We start from the raw sequence: 20457 nt of genomic DNA on the forward strand, positions 1-20457 counted from the left end.
TTTTCCATAGAAACAACTGTAAACCTACTTTTGCCCCACCCTGTATCTATTTGGTCTTTGTCCATTTATAGCACAGAGTTCTTAAAACCCTTGGAATTTCCTAAGTGTTAAGATCAATAATGATGGAAGAGGTGTCTTTTGTTATTCATATAACAGCGTCTTTCAGTCATACCTGAATTTATATTAATGAGTTTTTGGAAAGGCCCTAGGTAATTTAAGGATGGGTGCTCACTGCCAGGGAAAGTGATCTGATTAGATTAGACAGCTGGAATTTTCTCTTCTCTAAGGGTGAGGGGAGGAGCTGGAGGTTGAATCAATCATCAATGGCCAATGATTTAATCAACCATACCCACATAACAAAGCCTCCATAAAATCCCAAAAGAATGGGGTTCGGCAAGCTTCTGAGTTGGTGCACATGGCAGTGTGGGGCCAGTGGGGCTCTGATAGATGGCATGAAAACTCCCTGTCCCTTCCCACATACCTTGCCCTACACATCTCTTCTACCTGGCTATCCCTGAGTTATAGCCTTTTGAAATAAACAAGACATCTAGTAAGTAAACTAGATAAACTTGTTGAATTTTCCCAAGTTCAGTGAGCTGCTCTAGCAAATTAATTGGACCAGAGGAGGGGAGGTGGGAAACTGACTTGTAGCCTGTTGCTCAGAACTGGTATCAACCTGAACTTTTGCTTCCTGACGGAAAGTGGAGGTGGGACAGTTGTCTTGAGACTAAGCCTTTAACCTGTGAAATCTCCAGGAAGACAGTGCCAGAATTGAGTTAGATTGTAGGATACTCAGCTGGTGTCTCAGAATAGGTTGGTGTGGAGAAAACTACCACACATTAGGTGACAAGAGTACAGAAAAATGTTCAGTGTTGTGTGTAGTGTAAAGGAAAAAAAAAGAGAGAATTTTCTTCCTTTACAACTACATGAATATGATTCCATACAGCATTATCTGAAGCTAGGCATTGGCTTCCTTTAAAAACAAAGATGAGCAACCATACTGATTAATTCTCTAACAATTACAACATATATCAATGTTTTAAAATGGTAGAAATGCTCCTAAAATTTACATTATCATTAAATTTAACCAGAAATCACACAGATCCAAAGATTAATACAACAAAAAGCAGTGACAGTTTCTCTGACAGCTTTGCATAATCTGAGCCACACTTCCAACCTGCTTTTCACTGTGATTTCTGTAGTGAAATCCACTAGTATGATTCAGAACTTTTGCAAATAAAGTTGGAAGTACTTGTTCACCTCAATTCATCTCTGGTGAATGGCTGTGTGGAACTCTGAATTTAAGTACAACTGCATTACTGTTCTCTGATTAGTGTAGAATAATTCTTGGATTCATGATAATGCCAGGCTAAATGACACTGCAAAGAAACTCTTTGTTTTCAAATAAATCAGTGGTTGGCTTTTAGATAATACAATAAAGAATCTTATTCATGTAGTGTACCCTTGTTAAAATTGAAAACTTGAGAACAAAAACAAAAACTTCCACCTCTATTAAAAGAATAATCTTTATTTAAAGCTTCTTTTCCTATATGAATTTAACAGAAACATTGCATTTTAGAAGTAGAAGGAACTTTGAGTGATTTATAGTCAAAGAAAATCAAGTCACTTGCTAAGAATCTGTTAACAAACTAGCGGCAGGTTTTACACTATAACCTAGGCTTCTAAATTCCCTGCCAACGCTATTAAATATTAGAGAATATTATGGACAGGTTAATATCAGCCAATTTTTAAGTAGGCAGTTTATTACATGCCTATTTTGTGCCTTTCACTACGTCAAGTATTTCACATCAATCATCTCTTCCCTAAGTCAGCTCATAAGATTTAAAAAGACTTAATAAAACAATCACATTCACTCCTTTAGACATCTAATGTCGCCAATACACTACTGCCACAGGCAAAATGAAAGAGGTAATTCAAATACTGCACTAACTACACACACTCACTCTCAGAAATTTCCCTCCCAGAAGTAGATGTACATTTAGAGAGCCTAGGAATGCATGGCCAGTACCTAGCCTCTTTGCCAAGACTTCTGCAACTACCTCCTCCTCCTTCATCATCCACATCTATGCTTTTTCTGCTACCACATGCTTTTTTATTTTTCTGTAACTGCTGTTTGTCCTCCAATCTATGCTTTCTTCTGAACTGCCATACCCTCCAATAATATAGAAATCTACATAAATACAGAAATGATGTGGAATTTCTCCTCTACAGTCTGACCTACTCAGGCCAACAGTCTTCCAAATGGTCACTGGTAGATGATTGGATTCATTACATGAGAGATGATTCAAACTACAAATACAGTGTTTTTTTTAAAGTACTAATATAGGCCCTGGCCGGTTGGCTCAGTGGTAGAGCGTCAGCCTGGCGTGCAGGAGTCCCGGGTTCAATTCCCGGCCAGGGCACACAGGAGAAGCGCCCATCTGCTTCTCCACCCCTCCCCCTCTCCTTCCTCTCTGTCTCTCTCTTCCCCTCCCGCAGCTAAGGCTCCACTGGAGCAAAGTTGGCCTGGGCGCTGGGGGTGGCTCTATGGCCTCCGCCTCAGGCGCTAGAATGGCTCTGGTTGCAACAGAGCAATGCCCCAGATGGGCAGAGCATCGCCCCCTGGTGGGCATGCCAGGTGGATCCCGGTCGGGCACATGCGGGAGTCTGTCTGCCTTCCCGTTTCCAAATTCAGGAAAAAAAATACAAAAAAATACAAATAAAAAATAAAGCACTAATATATGAGTATATTTTAGTATATTTTCTTTTTTAGAATTTCAAAACAATAATTTATTTTATTATTTATTTATTTTTTATTTAGTGAGAGGAGGGGAAGCAGAGACAGACTCTTGCATGTGCTGCGATGGGGATCCACCCAGCACGCCCACTAGAGGGCAATGCTCTGATGCTCAGCAACCAAGTTCTTCCTAGTGCCTGAGAGGGAGGCCATGGAGCCATCCTCAGTGAAGGGAGCCAACTCGCTCCAATTGAGCCATGTGAGCCATGGCTGCAGGAGAGGAAGAGAGAGAGAGAGAGCGAGAGAGAGAAAGTGAGGAGGGGTGGAGAAGCAGATAGGAGCTTCTCCTGTGTGCCCTGATGGGAATCAAACCCAGGACATCCACACACTGGGCCAATGCTCCACGGAGCCAACTGGCCAGGGCCAATAATTTATTTTTAAAATACTGAATAATTTCTATATGTGCTGCAAGGCAAAGTCAAATTATATTGTCTTCATAAACACACAGTGCTAAATTGTCAAAGTATACTGCTCACAAAAATTAGGGGGTATTTTATAGCTTTATATTCATTTTGAAATATCCCTTAATTTTTGTGAGCAGTATATTTTTAGTTGAGAAAAAGAATTTACTGGTATTCATACTATTGAGGAGGAAGAAATTTTTCTCTACTCTTCTCAGTTCTTCAGGCTGGCCTAAGAAATTAATTTGAGATACATAAACAAGAAAAAGAGGTCAAATTTAATTACATATGTATTGATATATACAGGTAGTTCCCTAAGAATATAGGACTCAAGGTCAAGGTGGACAGGTAGAGCATCAGCCCTGTGTGTAGAAGTCCCGGGTTCGATTCCCAGCCAGGGCACACAGGAGAAGCGTTCATCTGTTTCTCCACCCTTCTCTCTCCCCTTTCTCTCTACCACTCTCTTCCCCTCCTGAAGCAAGGCTCCACTGAAGCAAAGTTGGCCAGGCGCTGAGGATGGCTCTACGGCCTTCACCTTAGGTGCTAGAATGGCTCTGGTTGCAATGGAGCAACATCCCAGATGGGCAGAGCATTGCCCTCTAGTGGGCTTGCCAGGTGGATCCTGGCCGGGTGCATGCGGGAGTCTGTCTCTCTGCCTCTCTGCTTCTCACTTCAGAAAAATACAAAAAATAATAATAATAATCCTTATGTCAGAGAGACACATTTCCTGGTGACATACTGTACTTCTGTAAAATATGTTGATATATTTTAAGTGCCTCTACTAACTGAATCTCATATGACCTTTACACAACTGCAAATTTTGAAATGCGTTTTTCATAGAATTCTTATAGGTGCAGACAAAAAAATCCTACCATAAAAACAAGAAAGCAAATTTAACTATTTATCAATTCTAGTTAGCATTAAGATGTGGTGCTATATGTTACATTGTTTTGGAGTTGTCATTTCAATCATATGTTAGCAAATAAACTTCTAATTCCTAACAAATAAGTTGATCAAACAGGAATGTTAATTGATTTGAGTGTCAATATTGTTCGAAAAATATTTATATTTCAGTACAATTTACCAGCAAATTCTATCACATAAAAGCAAAAGAATCATGGACTTGATAAAATAGAACTGAACTTAAGTTACATTTAAATTTTAACATTCAAAAGCAATGAAAAAAAAGGGCTTCTGTAGTGAGTGGCACACATAAGGGCAGCTTGATTGCTCTACGTGCAGAATCAATATCAAGAGCTTTCAGGCCTGACCAGGCAGTGGTGCAGTGGATAGAGCATCGGACTGGGATGTGGAAGGACCCAGGTTCGAGACCCTGAGGTCTCCAGCTTGAGCGCGGGCTCATCTGGTTTGAGCAAAGCTCATCAGCTTGGACCCAAGGTCGCTGGCTCAAGCAGTGGGTTGCTCGGTCTGCTGAAGGCCCACGGTCAAGGCACATATGAGAAAGCAATCAATGAACAACTAAGGTATCGCAACAAAAAAACTAATAATTGATGCTTCTCATCTCTCTGTTCCTGCCTATCTGTCCTTATTTATCCCTCTCTCTGTCTCTGTACAATAAATAAATAAACAAAAAAAATTTAAAAAAAAAAAAAAGAGCTTTAAGGCTCTGGCTGATTGGCTCAGCGGTAGAGAGTCAGCTGGGTATGTGGATGTCCTGGGTTTGATTCCCGTCAGAGCACAGGAGAAGCGCCTATCTGCTTCTCCACCGCCTCCCTTCTCACTTCTCTCACTTTGTTCCTCTCCTGCAGCCATAGCTCAATTGGAACAAGTTGGCTTCCGGCACTGAGGATGGCTCCATGGCTTCCGCCCCAGGCACTAGGAGAAACTTGGTTGCTGAGCAACAGAGCAACGCTTCAGATAGGCAGAGCATTGGCCCCTAGTGGGCTTGCTGGGTGGATCCCAGTCCAGGTGCCTGTGGGAGTCTGTCTCTGCCTCCCCTCCTCTCACTAAATATAAAAAAGAGAGAGAGAGAGAAATCAGAAGCATATTTATTTGCATAATTTTTTGGTAACTAGGAATCTAGTGATCATTGGTCCTGGCACCTGCCCCTGACCCTCCAAAACAAGTAATAAAAGTAAATAATTTTCTATTTTAATTTTGGTTAAATAGCCCACTAAAATATGATGTTTGCATTTGAGTTTTTATCTTGATAGTAAATATTCATATTTATACTAATATGAAACATTCATATAAGGCTTGAAAAGTATTAAGGGGAACAACTAGACAGAAGCTCAACAAGGAAGGCAAAGGCATGAAGAACACTATAAACCAGTAGACCCAACAGACATCTCTAGAAAAATCCTCCCACCAAAAGCAAAACATATATATCTCTCTTCATGTACACATGAAATAGTCTCCAGGATAGCCCATATAATATCCCATAAATAGGCCTCATTAAATTTAAAAGGAGAAAAATCATGAAGTGTATGTTCTCAGGCAGCAATGGGTTTAAATTAGAAAGCAAAACAAAAAAACTTTAGTAAAGTAACAAATATGTGAAAATTAAACAATACGCTCTTAAGCAACTAATGGGTCAAAGAAGGAATTACAAGAGAAATTGGGAAATACTTGCATATAAATGAAAATGAAAACAACATATCAAAACTTCTAGAATTCAGCTTATGTAATGTTTGGAAGGAATTTTATAGCTCTAAATGCATATATATAATATAATATATGTTATATATTATATGTTATATATAATTATATGTTATATATTATATGCTATATATAACATAATATATATGTTATATAGTATATGTCATATTATATGTTATATTATATTATATATATTCAATAGCCTATCCTTCCACATTAAGAAACTAGAAAAAGAAAAGCAATCTAAACCAAAAGCAAACAGAAGAAAATAATAATGATTAGAGCAGATAGAAAAGCAATTTTTAAAAGGAAACCAAAGTTGGTTCCTTAAAAAGAAATGAACAGGACCCTGCTGGTCACTTGCAAAAGAAGAAAAGTTTAAAAATAAAGAAAGATATGAACAAAATTGGTATATCAAGAAGTAGAGTAAGTAGACTCGTTATTAGTAAAGTAAAGAGTGAAAGAACATCACTACCAATCTCACAGAAGTGAAAAGTTTTAAAAGAATACTATGAACAGTTTGTACACCAAAAAATTAGTTAATTTAGATGAAACAGACAAATTTTTAGGAAAAAAAACACTACCAAAAGTAACTCAAGAAGAAACAGAAACTATCTGAGCAGATAGATAACAATGACAGAGATTGAATTAGTAAAACATACACAAAAAACTTATTTCCCACTGAGAAAAACCCAAGCCCAGATAGCTTTTACTGGTGAATTCTACCAAATGTTTAAGGAAAAATTAATATTAATCCTTCACAAAATCTTCCTCTTCCTCCCTTCAAGAAAAAGAAGAGTAAGGAACTCATTCAGTGAGGCCAGTATTATCCCAACATCAAAACCAAATAAAGATATCACAAGAAAAAATAATTATAGATCAATATAGGTGTAAAAATCCTCAACTAAATATCAGCAAACCAAATCTAACAGCATATAAAAGGGATTACAGTATTCTGTACCATGACTAAATGTGATTTATCTCAGAAATGCAAAGTTGGAACATCTGATAACCAATCAATGTAATATAACACTGAATTATAGAATAAAGGACAAAACCACATGATCATCTCAAAAGATGCAGAAAAGGCATTTGACAAAATCTAATACTATTTAATGATTAAAAACACAACAATCTGAAAGAGAATTTTCTCAAGCTAAGTTAGAGCATCTACAAAAAAACCCACAGCTAGCATCACATGCCGTGATGAAAGACTGAATGCACTTCCCTGAGATCAAGAATAAGACAAGGATATCACCTCTCTTCACTGCTCTTCCACATTGTACTGGAGGATCTAGCCAGAGCAACTGGGCAAGAAAAGTGTTACAAAATGCACTCAGATTGATGAGAAAGAAGTAAAACTACATGTATATGCAGATAACATAAACTTGTATACAGAAAATCCTAATGTCTCCAACAAAAAACTATTCAAACTAATAAATAAGTTTAGCAAGACTGAATACAAGATTAATAAATAAAAATCAATTGTACTAATACAATGTTATATCAATTATACCTCAATTTAAAAAATCAATTGTATTTCTATACAGTAAAAATGAGCAAACATAAATTGAAAAACAATTCCATTTACAATAGCATCAAAAAGATAAAATATTTAGGAATAAATTTTATCAAAAAAGGTGCAAGACCTATATACTGAAAACTATAAAACTCTGTTGGAAGAAATTATAGAAAATCTTAATGGAAAAACAATCCATCTTCATGGATCTAAAGAAAATGGCAATACTGTTCAAATTGATCTATAGATTCAGTTCAATTCCTATCAAAATTCCAGTTGCCATTTTTTCATAAATTGACATGCTGACCATAAATTCATGTGGAAATGCAATGAACCCAGAATAGTCAGAGAATTCTAGAAAAGAAGAACAAAGTTGGAGGACTCAAAGTTCCTTGTTTCAAAACTTACTACACAGCCATGCCAAGCTAACTAAGATAGAGTAGCATTGGCATTAAGAAGATAGATCAATAGACTAGAACTGAAAGCACAGAAATAAACCCTTATATAAGGTCTACCGGAAAGTTCTGTCTGTTTCTATTACAACAAGTTTCAATGCGTAAGCACATGTTTATTTGGCGCATGTGTGCCTCTTTATTTTTATCACTTAATGTATACATACTGACGTAGCAAATTAACTAAAACAAAGTTGGTTCACGTTAGTCTTATGTGTGAAGCGATAATGTACCATGGCTACTGATAAAGTTCATTTAAGCCACTGTAATTTTTATGAATTTCAACAAGGAAGAAATGCTACAGAAGCATGTCTGTTGCACTCACCATATTCCCCAGACTTAGCACCCTCCGACTATCACTTGTTTTTGTCCTTACAAAATTTTTTGAAGGGCAAAAAATTCAAAAATGAAGAAGATATCAAACAAGCACTGGTTCGATTTTTCGCATCAAAAGATAAAACATTTTTCAAAAATGGGATATAAAAATTGACCTCACGCTAGCAAGAAATCATTAATAATAATGGCAATTATAATAAAGTTTATTGATGGTAAGAAAAATTTGTATTTTGTTTAATTCCAAAAACGAACAGAACTTTCCGGTAGACCTTATATTTCTAGTCAATTGATTTTTGAGATGGATGCCAAGATAATTCAATAGAGAAAGAACAGTCTTTCCAACACTGTGGAGACAACTGGATATCCACAAGGGAAAGAATGAAGTTGGCTCCCTAATTCACATCATAAATAAAAGTTAACTCAAAATAGAACATAGATCTAAAATAAAAGCTAAAACTATAAAGCTCTTAGAAGACAGTAATAAATCTCTGTGACCTTGAGTTAGGCAATAATTTCTTAGATAATATGACACCAAAAGCACAAATGACAAAATAAAAAAGAGATAAACTGGACTTCATCAAAATTAAAATCTTTCGTGCCTCCATGGAAACCACAAAGAAAGAGAAAAAAGAAATGGAAGAATTTCCATTCTCCCACAGACTGGAAAAAAATATGTGTAAACCACATATCTGATAAGTAATGTGCAACCAAAATATATGATATAAACAAGTTTTACAATTCAACTAAAAAGACAAACAGCCCAATTTAAAAATGGGCAAAGGACCTGAATAGACATTTCTCCAAAGAAGATATGTAAATGGTCAATAAGTGCATGAAAGGTACTCAGCATCATTAGTCAGTATGGAAATGCAAATCAGAACCTCAGTGAGATACTACTTCATGCTTACTAAAATGACTAAAGTCAAAAAGACAGACGTAAGTGTTGGTGAGGATATGGAGAAACTTGAACTCTCACGCATTATTGGTGGGATTGTAAAAAAGTGCAGGCACTGAAAATAGTTGACAATTCCTCAAAAAGTTAAGAGTTACTACGAGACCCAGCAACTCTGCTCCTAGGTATCACCTAAGAAAAATGAAAACATATGTCCACACAAAACTTGCAGATGAATATTCATATCAGCATTATTCATAATTACCAAAAAGTGGAAACAATCCAAATGTCTATTAACAGTTGCGTGCATAAGCAAAACATGTACACTGATAGAATCAAGTATTTTTCAGCAATAAAAAGAAATTAAATACTACATGTTACAACATGGATGAACCTTAAAAACATTATGCTAAGTGAAATAAACCAGTCACAAAAAGACCACATTCTAGTTTTTGGTGTTTTGTCTTGAACAGTGTTTGCTGGTTTCTTTCCTGAAAGAGCTACATTTAATACCAGTCTTTGCAAATGAGTCTCATCATAATCTCTGGATGTGGTTTCAAAGACTAATGCTGGAAGGATATTCAATATTTCTAGTATTACAGTTTTGATCGTTCATGAGCTGCTGGCCATTTATGAAAGACACCGGGAGCCAAAGGAAATCACCATGACCCAATTAGAATTATCGGAGTGTTTAATTGACAAGGATCAGAATGATCTTTAACAACACAGAAACCGATAGATACCACCTCAGTGGTATCTGATCTTATATCAAACCTGGACATCTTTGGACCTTTGGATCTTTTTAAAATCTCTGGAGCATTTTTATTTTATTTTATATTTTGTATTTTTCCAAAGTTAGAAGCAGAGAGGCAGTCAGACAGACTCCCACATGCACCCAGCTGGGATCCACCCGGCATGCCCACGGAGCCGTCCTCAGCGCCTGGACTAACTTTACTCCAATGGAGCCCTGGCTACAGGAGGGGAAGAGAGAGACAGAGAGGAAGGAGAGGGGGAAGGGTGGAGAAGCAGATGGGCGCTTCTCCTGTGTGCCCTGGCCGGGAATCGAACCCAGGACTCCTGCACGCCAGGCCGACGCTCTACCACTGAGCCAACCGGCCAGGGCCAAAATCTCTTCAGCATTTTTAAATAGAGATAAATTCTGGCTTTAAAAACTTTAAAAAAAAGAAGAAGAAGAAGACCATGTACTACATGATCCCATTTTTTAATGAAATTTCCAGAATATGGAAATCTCTATATGGAGAAAGCAGATTCCTAGTTGCCAGGGGCTGGGGGAAGAAAGGGATGGTGGGTGGGAATTACTGCTAATGGGTCCAGGGTTTCTCTTGGGATTGATGAAAATGTTCTGGAATTAGACAGTGATGATGGCTACACCACTCTGTGACTAAACTACTGAACTTTATTTTTAAAAGGGTGAATTTAATGGCATGTAAACTGAGTGTCAATAAAGCTTTTCTTTAAAGTATTAAGTATGAGGTACTGCAGTGGATGCTGTGGGTTTACTGTCTTCTCCTTTCACTATCTGTGACCTTTTTAAAACTTTTCTAATCATTTAAATGTCTCCATTATTTTTCTCACCATCTGCCCAGAACATAAATACATTTTATTACATAATAGAGTCATAGGAATTCAACACTAAAATGTTCTTTTATTCTTATTTGGTATCTACATCTGCTGATTGCTCTATTTCCAAGGATTAATATAGGTGGTTCTGGTTATCATCATTAAGGGATTTTAGAATATGATGACAGCTTTTGTTAGAGTTGACAAATTTCATTTGCCATTGGTTAACAGAAATGCAACAGCTCTACATATAAGACACTCCAGCCCTGAAGCCATCTTAGCTAAGGTGAGGTGATGTATCCTACCTCTTATACCTGAGAACTAGGTGCACCTTTGCCCTCATTCCACCCCATGATGCCCTGGGTCTTGACCAGGACACCACTCCTCTCAGGGCAGTGGTTCCAGATCTTAGCTGTGCAATAAAATCTTGGAGGTAACTTAAAAAAACATATAAATATATATATATTTGACATTCAAATTCTGTGACTTCAAAATTGAACACATTTAGCAATTAAATTTAGAATTTTAAGCCCTTTTCTATTAGGCAGGCATATATAATATTTAATATTTTCAGTCAGCTTTCTTCTTGAAGTCTGGCAGCAGTTTCTAGATTACAGCATTAATATAATCTCAGAATAATAAGTAAAAATGAAGGGACAGTTTTCAAACTCACTTAACCACTGCCTCATCAGTAGATGGTAATCTGAGTAATCTGTAAATCCTTTCTGCCTGTTCTTTCTGATGAGGGGCTTGGAGAGGAGACAGCCTTTACCTCCTTGCTCAGATGCTCAGGGGCCCTCCTGGTGAAGACAGGCAGACCTTTTCAGATCATCTCTCCCTGTGTTGGCCACTCATGGCTACTTTCAAAACCTCACTAAGCCCCAATTTGCTCATCTGTAAAATAAAACTAACTACTTACCCCACAGTCATTATGAGTATTTCCTAAAATAATGTCTCTAAAGCACATGGTAGGTAGTCAATATTAGTTTCTTTTTCTTTGCTCTCCTCAGGGTAAAATACAGGTCAAAAATGACAAAAATCCTGATAGACTATTTGGTTTAGCTTGTACCAAAAAAGAGCAAAATTATCTAACTACTAAAAGTAAACCAACCTTTATTTTCTTTCTTTTTTTTTTTTTTTTTCCAGATTCTGTCCTTATTTACAATATACTTAAACCGCTGTGAAGTGCTGGCCTCGTTAGCAATGGGACAGCAGATGGCAGGGCCGACCCCGAGGCTGGTGGGTGCATCTCCCACCCAGGACCTGGGGCCGAGCAGCGAGCTGGAGAGATGTCTGCAGTCTGGATGGTTTTACACTCCTTCAACCCCGCTTTCCACACCACTCGGACGCTTTCCTCAGACAGTGCCAACCTTTATTTTCTAAAAGCACCAAACTACATAATATAATATTAAGTAGGCAAATTATATCCATGGTGGTAACATACAAGATAACACGAGGGTGGGGGATCAACTAACTTTGGACTGATTATGTTGGTATTGACTCACAGTTTTATTAGGAAACAATGGAGTATCCAGTTGGCAGAATACTGCAGATGATTTCAGTTAATGGTTCTTCGAGTAAGCCAACAATAACTTTCTCAGCGATAAAAAGAAATGAGGCTGGCCTTACTTATGGTATCAGAATTTCCGAAGGGAAGGGTTCATAATGAATCTCAGTCCCTGCACTTGAGGAGCCAGGTCAAGACGCCTGTAAAATACTACTACTCCTTTGAGACAAGACTACACAGGCATTTGCTTTTTTTTAAAGATATTTTTTAAAATTTTAATTTTCAATTACAGTCTACATTCAACATTATTTTATATTAGTTTCAGGTGTACAGCATAGTGGTTAGGCAACCATATACCGTATTTTTCGCTTTGTAAGACGCACTTTTTTCCCCAAAAAAGTGGAGGGGAAAATGCTCATACGTCTTATGGAGCGAAAAATATGGTATTTTACTAAATATTTTAACACACCATTTTGTTCAGAATATTTTTTTTCTTATTTTCCTCCTTAAAACCCTAGGTGTGTCTTATGGTCAGGTGCATCTTATGGAGCGAAAAATGCATTACTTGACAAAGTGTTCCCACCAATATTTCCAGTACCCACCTGGCACCATACAGAGTTATAATTTAATTGACTGTATTCCCTATGCTGTACTTCACATCCTATGACTGTTTTGTGACTACCAATCTGTAACTTCTTAACCCCTTCACCGTTTCTACCCAGTCCCCCAACCCTCCTCCCCATGCATTCTTAAAAGAAAGATCTGAAACAACTTGACTAAAGACATCAGGAAAAGGGACAACAGATATACACAGACCTATCTTTTTAAAGTCAAGGAATCCACAGATATTTTAAAAACTTTTACAATGGGTTACATATTCATATGGTTCAAAAACCAAAAACAAAGAAAAGAGATACAGTAAAAAGTCTTCTCCCCACCTGTCCCTTACCACCCTGTTCTCCACACACAACCCCAAACAGATAAACACTCCATTTTTCATATGACATTCCAGTTTCTTTATGCTTAAACAAAGCAAAAGTATATTCTTATTTTTCCCTTGTTTTTCTACACAGAAGTAGAAATATATACATATTCTGCATCTCTAAAGCAAATTTCTGATCCTAAAATGTCCAAGGAAAGCAACAAATAAATCCAGTGGGATGGGGACCCTTGTTTACATTTTGTGAATTTTTAAAAGGAGAAATAGAAATAGGAGATGTTAATGAAAATCAGAAATAAAGGAAATCTAAAGGGGACACAAAATTCAAGGGGAAAAAGGACAGAGTTTTATAAATCTCTTAAAAATTCTTGTCTGCTAAAACAATGCAGACAAGAATTATTTGCTTTCATTATTTAAAAAAAAATCATTACCATATAGACAAAAAAAAAATTAAACCAAATATGCACAAGAAGAGAAATTGAAGATAAGTGAACAATTAGAAAAAAGAGAAAGATTCTTGTGTCTAAAAAATGGACTAAAAAAATGTCAACAATGCGCAACTATGTACACTTAGAACTGCAAAAGTAAGAAACATTGTTTTTCAAATTAAGGAGAGGTGTTAACTTCCGATTATTTATTCACAATGTTCCCAGTTTAAATAAACAAATATTATAGAACTTTCATGTTTAAATCATCATAAATTTTAGCACCATGTTTGGAGGCTGAATAAAAATGTCTTTTCAAAACTTTTTTCATTAACCTTCATGAAAAATAGGCCTTTGGTCTCAGTGCAGTTTAAGTAGATGCTGTCTTGGTGTAGAGCTCATGTCTGGCCACAGCATCCTTATAGGTGAGTTGAAGTTGGTCTGAAGGTAGCAACCTTAGGCCTGATTCCCCACCTCTACCTTTTGTGAGAATCCACAAGCCAAGGGAACATTCCTGCAAAAAGTACTGCTTCTTCTCTAACTCCCGAGAACACATGTGCTGATCTATGCTTCTCACCAATGCACATCTCTGCTAATGAAAACCTGGGAAGAAAGGGTTTGGAATCTTGACATACCACTTCTCAAAGATTGCTATTCGTTGGTTCAAGATAGCCTTCTTCCTCAACTTGAAAACAAAGATGGTTTTAAACCAGTTATCTAGAATTCTGGATGTATTCTCTGAAGGGAACAGTAGTCTTAACTAAGACTTGGTTTTAAGACCAAAACACTCTCTAGTCAATCCATAATATGGCTAACATCTTCAATAGAAAAACAAATAGCACAAAACAATGCTATTACAATAAACAAAAAAATATATAAATAATTTTAATTTTATTGTACATTCCAGTGCTTCAAAAAAAAAAAAAAAAAAAAAACCCCAAAAAACCAACCAAGCTTATTTAAAGAAGAGGAGGTCGGTGGAGACATCTGTGGAAATTTTGAAAGGAATTACTGGGTATTCTCAAGGGCTCAGAAGGTTGAAATCACTAGTTTTTTTATAATATCTACCTTTCCTCCCAAACTGAAAGCTTTCCTTTTCCTTATTAAAGGCTTGTTCTTAACTGTACCACCATGATTAGTATCTTTTTTTTTGCTCAAAATCAAAATGAAGAAGTGGGATAGAGAAAGAACGGATAAATTTTCTTAAAGCAAAAGCTGGAATAAGAGGGACAAAGAACAAGGTTAAAGGGAGTAGTAAACTGTCAGAAAGGGGGGAAAGCCGCATAAGGACATAGGAAGAAAGTATAGGCAGGCCTAGTTCATGCACAAGCGCAGTGGAGAAGGGAAAGGGGTGGGGAGATATGGGCCCAGACGCTGTCTGAAAAACTGATGGCTTTGTAACTAGGGAGTTGTATACATGAAATTATACGAATTCACATGTTACTAACTCTGAGACACAGAAGAAACTTTAGGGTCACCTATTTCTACCATTGATGGGAGCTTTGTTAAACCAATTATTTCAAAAATCAAACTTATTAGGAGACTTTCAGAACCTAAAAAAGAGCTGCTCTGATTTTTAACTAAATTCAACATTTTTTCCTTGGTTCAAGTCTATTATTTCTGATTCTTTATTGATCACAATCAATTATGTGTGAACACTGTTATTTCTCTTCTTAAATATCTTTTATTTTAGATGGACTTAAAATACAAATACTGACTGACCTCCATTAGGAGATATGCAACAGGCTAATTGGATCTGTCAGTCTCTACCCGCACCCTCACCTCATCCCCTTTAGGAGCAGTAGTATAAATTTCCATTTTTTTTCCTGATTTTGTATGTGAATATACATGAAGTCCATTCTACCTATAGGAAAAAAATGTTTGGTACTACCGACTGGCATAGCAAATATATCAGGAACCTGAATGGCAGCAATTAACCTGAAGCATATTCATTACTATATGCTATATAAATACAATGTCGGTTATTTAAAATCACAAAACAGTAAAATGAATGACATTATCTCAACATTACAAGCAGATTCAAAAAAAGAGCAAGTTTTAAAAAGGTACAAAATCTAGGCCTTAACCAAAAGCCTGTTAAATCTCTTTACTTTCAGTTCAAAGCCAGGAAACCAGCTTTCTACATTTTAATTATCTGCAAACAAATGCATTTTGTGGCTTGAAGAAATAGCTACTTATAATGGCACTATTGCTCTTGGTGGAAACTATGCTTGCCAATATCACGTGCCAAAAAATGTTTCTAATTCTCCCCAGACTTTCTTTGATCACATATAGGTCTCCCCTATATTTCTAGTCCTGTCAGGAAAGGCAAAGCAGCACTCTGCATGAATGCTCCACCATGAGATCTCGCTAACAACTCTTGCTTCAATCTTCCATCTTCCATTTCCCATATTATCAATGTCTTACCCTACAACAATTATCCTAATATAATCACCCTTCTTTCACCCACCCCATGGCCCATCTTAAGGCAAACAAATTTCAGTTCTGAATAATAGAAGAAACAGTGGTTACAATGAGGCAAAATAAGCAGGTTTTCAGGACCTGTGGGAAATAATAGGAAAGTCCCTGAGAAACTGGACAGGTGCAAAGAGATGGTATACTGTTCCCTTTGAAAAGTCCCTGGGTCAGCTTCAGACAGGCAATATAATTTTACTGGTTGATATTCTGAATTAGCCTTCAACATCTGGTTTTCATGTTGTCTTCCTCTGCAATGACAACTCAAAATTAGTACTGAGTTAAAATGACTGCCATGAACTACAAGATGTGGTGTCAGCACCTCTACCACTTTTCTCCATGAAATAGCAGGGGGGAGCCTGACCAGGCAGTGGTACAGTGGATAGAGTGTCGAACTGGGACACCGAGGGCCCAGGTTCAAAACCCTGAGGTCGCCTGCTTGAGCGTGGGCTCACCAACTTGAGTACGGAATCTCTGGCTTGAGCATAGACATGACCCCAAGGTTACTGGCTTGAGCAAGGGGTCACTCACTCTACTGGAGCCTTCTGGTCAAGGCACATTATGAGAAAGCAATCAATAAACAACTAAGGTGCCGCAACGAAGAATTGATGCTTCTCATCTTTCTTCCTTCCTGTCTGTCCCTATCTGTCCCTCTCTCTGTCTTTCTCTCTGTCTCTGTCACACACACACAAAAAAAAATTAGAAGGGGGGAGAAAAGCTGAAATAAGAACAAAGATGGCACCGTATGGAATAGAATAGGTAAAGAAAAACAGACATTCAGTCCCTTAAAATAATGTGCAAGCTGTTTCTGTCAGGAATAACATGTTACATAATTTGAGTTTCATGAATCAGCAGTTTAGTCAGTAATTTACATGAATTTTAAAAAAAAGAGAGAGAAAACATGAGGACTGGAAAAGGTAAAGTGGTTTCTGAAATAAAGTAGGTTTCAAAAGTATTTTATTCCACTCCCACACAGAAGAACGCTGACAGGCAGGTGACTCATTCTGGCTCCATTAAGGGTTTCTTACCTCCTAATACCTCTTATGGGAAAGGCCATCCCATCTCCCATTTTTCCCTTCCCAAAATCTCCCACCAGGTAAGGGCCATATTTTCCCCTCTAATTGTAGGTTTTCCCTCTGAGGGTCACATACTTGGGAATACAGAGAGTCATGCTTAAAGGATATAAATAGTTGAGGAGTTTTTGTTTTTGTTTTTTTAAAGATGATTTATAGTAAAGTAATTGCAACATTTTGAAAAACACAGTAGTAATGTCAGGTGCTTCAAAAAAAAAAATTACAAGCCCTGGCCAGGTAGCTCGGCTGGTTAGAGAGTCATCCCAATATGCCATGGTTGTGGGTTTGATCCCCAGATAGGGTACACACAAGAATCAACCAATGAATGTATAACTAAATGGAACAACAAAAATTGTTGTTTCTTTCTATCTTGCTTTAAAACCAATTTTTAAAAATTACAATACTTAATATCATTGTGTTTGAACTTGATCATAATTCTAGGTAGCTTGAGTTCAGTGACATGGAAAACGTACAGTGTAAACCTACAGTGATTTTTAGTCCTTAAAAATGACCTTAACTGAGCAGGGATAGATAAGAAAAATGTCAACACAAACACAAAAACCATGTGTCCAATTTAAACTCTCCAAGTCAGAGGGGGAAAGTAGAATGTTTGAGAGAGAAAGAATAACCTATTTGCTTTTTCAAAAACCAGAGATGATAAATCCTAAGAAATTAGTTCAAAGGGCATTCTCATCCCTTTTGGAGAAAATGTGTATCATATACTGTTTGAATTAACAGAGAGACATTAAAGTAGGCCTGGAAATCTTTTAGGCACAAAACAATTATAGTATTTGAGAGGCATATGTTTTGAAACGGCAAGAAATTGGAAGTCATTTGGAGTCATTCATGGCATGTGCCAGGCACTGTCCACATACCTACTCTCTGTTCACGCTCTGCTTCTTACCAGCTGTCCAATCCTGGCTAATGCTTTTTAACATTTCTGTGCCTCAATTTCCCCTCTGTGAAAAACAGGAATAAAAAATGGCTACCAACCTCATAAGGTCTCTCTGAAGAGCAAATAACTATGTCTAGAAGCAATTTGTAAACCATGAAAGTGTTACTTGTCATTTGTTGTGCCATAAATTGTATAAGAGGAAAGTGAGCCTTCCTGCTTCCAAGACACTTTATAACCCTATTAAATAAGGCTTAGTCTCATTTAATCATCTCCCTAGAAATTTAAATATATGAGAGAGATAGGAAGCTAGTATAACGTGCAGATCTTAACATTAGACTCATAATCACCATAATTATATACAAAACCCATATCTATTTTATTCACTAATCTGACCATCAGGCCAAGGCACTCCTTTAAAGAGGGCACTTTATTCTGGAAAAATATCTATCTGCAAATCACAAAATGGGTACCTGTGAGGTTAAAAAGGTTCTATTTTATAATGCATTTCACTTTCAATCTGACCCTTAAATCTGAACTATGATCATATATCCTTTGTCAAACAGACTAGGAACAAAGCTCCCTTTAAAAACAAAATTGGGCTCCTTGTAGTGGCAGTTTAAGAAAGGGGGAAGTTCTGGTCTCTCCAGAGTTAGCTAACATGGGCAGGAAGGCAGATGAGAAAGCCCATGTTGTAGAGATACTAAGGATCTGGCTGGCTGAGATCTGCAAGGAAGAGGTCCAGAAAAGGGGCTCTCCAGACTCCCTTTCCCCAGGGAGTGGAGGGGTGGTGACTTGTCTTACAGGAGTGGTAGCCAAAGGGTCCAGAAGGCACACACAGTTCTAAAAAATAAATGCCTGAAACTTCCTCTCACATTTCTAGCTCTTGCAATGGCATTGGGGAACTGAAGTACGCACAGCCTCTTCATTGCTAAACCGCTATAAAATATTTTGAGTTAACAATTTTAGTTAATATCTATTAAACACTTAAGAGTCCAACACATAGTAAGAGCTACCAAAGTGTTAGTTAAATAAAAAAGGCACTTTTCAGACTGGCTCCTCAACCTAGTAACAAAGTAGAGAATCAAAATACACAAGAGTCTGTTTTTTTCTTTACCTTGATACAGAGTTAGAAACTAGTACAGGTACTCTGTATTTATTCCTAAATCTCAAGTGTACCCTATACCGTCTCTTGTGCAGGACTGAAATTTTACTCCTAGTTCAGAAATCACTGCAAATTCAATAATGAAAGAGTTTAAGTCTTATGAGACGAATTCTTTCTATTCTCTTTCCAAGTAACCACGAAAACTGACCAAATCTAAAAATCTCAAAACACTTCTACATGGTACATACCGATGAAAAAAATGTGGGGATCAAGAGAGTCAAATAGAGAGGGCGAGAGTTCAAACCTCGGAGAACTTAAAGGGTAGCAATGCACTGAAGTGTCAGACCACAGGTCCGAGGACAACAGGTTAGAGACTGCCGTGCCCTCCACCCCCAAGGCCTCCTCCATCCCATCCTCGCAGGTGACCCGCATCCCTTCCCATTTCAGGAGGGGTCTCCCGTCTCCCGGGCTCCCGGCGCCTACGCGCTCCGAAGCTGCGCTCTGGTTAATTAACAAGGTCGGTCCACTGACACCACTCAGGAGTGTAGGAATCAAAAAGCAGAATTTGAATTCACCTCGAGGAAACAAAGCGCATAAACTCTCGGGTCAGGGTTTGGACCGGAGTACTTTTACCTCCCGACCAACTCGGAGGTTTCCGGGCGGGGGCAGGGGGCGCAGCGGCGCGGACCCGGGAACGCAGTCTGCGCCTGGGAGAGGCAGCAGTCGAGGCCCGGACGCCCCTCGCCCCGTCCCGTCTCTCCCGCGCTGGGGCCTCCGACTGCGGCCGGACGCGCGCGGACCCCGCCGCCCGTCCCCCCGCCTCGGGTTCCGGCGCCCCGCGCCTACCGGCCCCGCGGTGCAGCCTCCCGGCGCGGCGGGCGCAGAGCCGAGCGCACTCGCGCTTCCTCCTTCCCGGCAGGGCCGCGGGGCGCCGCGTTTCCTCCCTGACGCGTCACGGCGGCCGCCGGCTCCTCCCGCGGGGTGCGCGGGGCGGCTGGGGAGAGCCGAGCGGGCGGCCGGCAGCGCGCCGGGAAGGCGCCCGTTCGGAGCCGAGGGCGCCCGGCCGGAGCCGCAGTGTGGGTGGCCCGCCCACTCCCGTCCGTGGAACCCAGCTCGCTTCTCGTCCCCGAGGACACCCGCTAAAGCCCGGGTCCCCCGCTCCGCCGCGTGCGCCACATTCAGGGTACACCGGTGAATCTCATCTACTGGCTCAGACTCAGGTGTATCCTGCTTATCGTGACCACTGCCCTGGAGCCCAAGAACCGCGTGGGCCACCGGTCCGAGCTGAGCCCATGAAAATGCTCCACGGTGTGTGCGAGGAGCAGGACCCTTGGGCCCCCAGGAATGGCCTGGTGGGCCTGTGGCTTGGTGTGCACTGGGAACTCAGACAAGGCAAATCCAAATAATTTAGCAACGACTAGGCTTCATTTAGTATTTGAAGTT

The 20457-nt window shown here is 38.8% G+C and overlaps 1 protein-coding gene across 3 annotated transcripts in view; it reads right to left on the minus strand.

Moving 5' to 3' along the window:
• The window catches only part of SGK3 (serum/glucocorticoid regulated kinase family member 3), a 119324-nt gene extending 99133 nt beyond the window's left edge, over positions 1–20191 (minus strand). For 2 of the 3 annotated variants that reach the window (XM_066378936.1, XM_066378933.1), the window contains exon 1: positions 19861–20191. The gene's annotated coding sequence lies outside the window, so the exon portion shown is untranslated. Of the gene's footprint in view, positions 1–19589; positions 19750–19860 lie in introns of those variants that run through there. The other variant, XM_066378935.1, reaches the window with a different exon arrangement.
• Positions 20192–20457: the final 266 nt, after the last annotated feature.

This window comes from Saccopteryx leptura, chromosome 3 (genome assembly GCF_036850995.1).
Source record: "Saccopteryx leptura isolate mSacLep1 chromosome 3, mSacLep1_pri_phased_curated, whole genome shotgun sequence".
Taxonomy (NCBI): domain Eukaryota; kingdom Metazoa; phylum Chordata; class Mammalia; order Chiroptera; family Emballonuridae; genus Saccopteryx; species Saccopteryx leptura.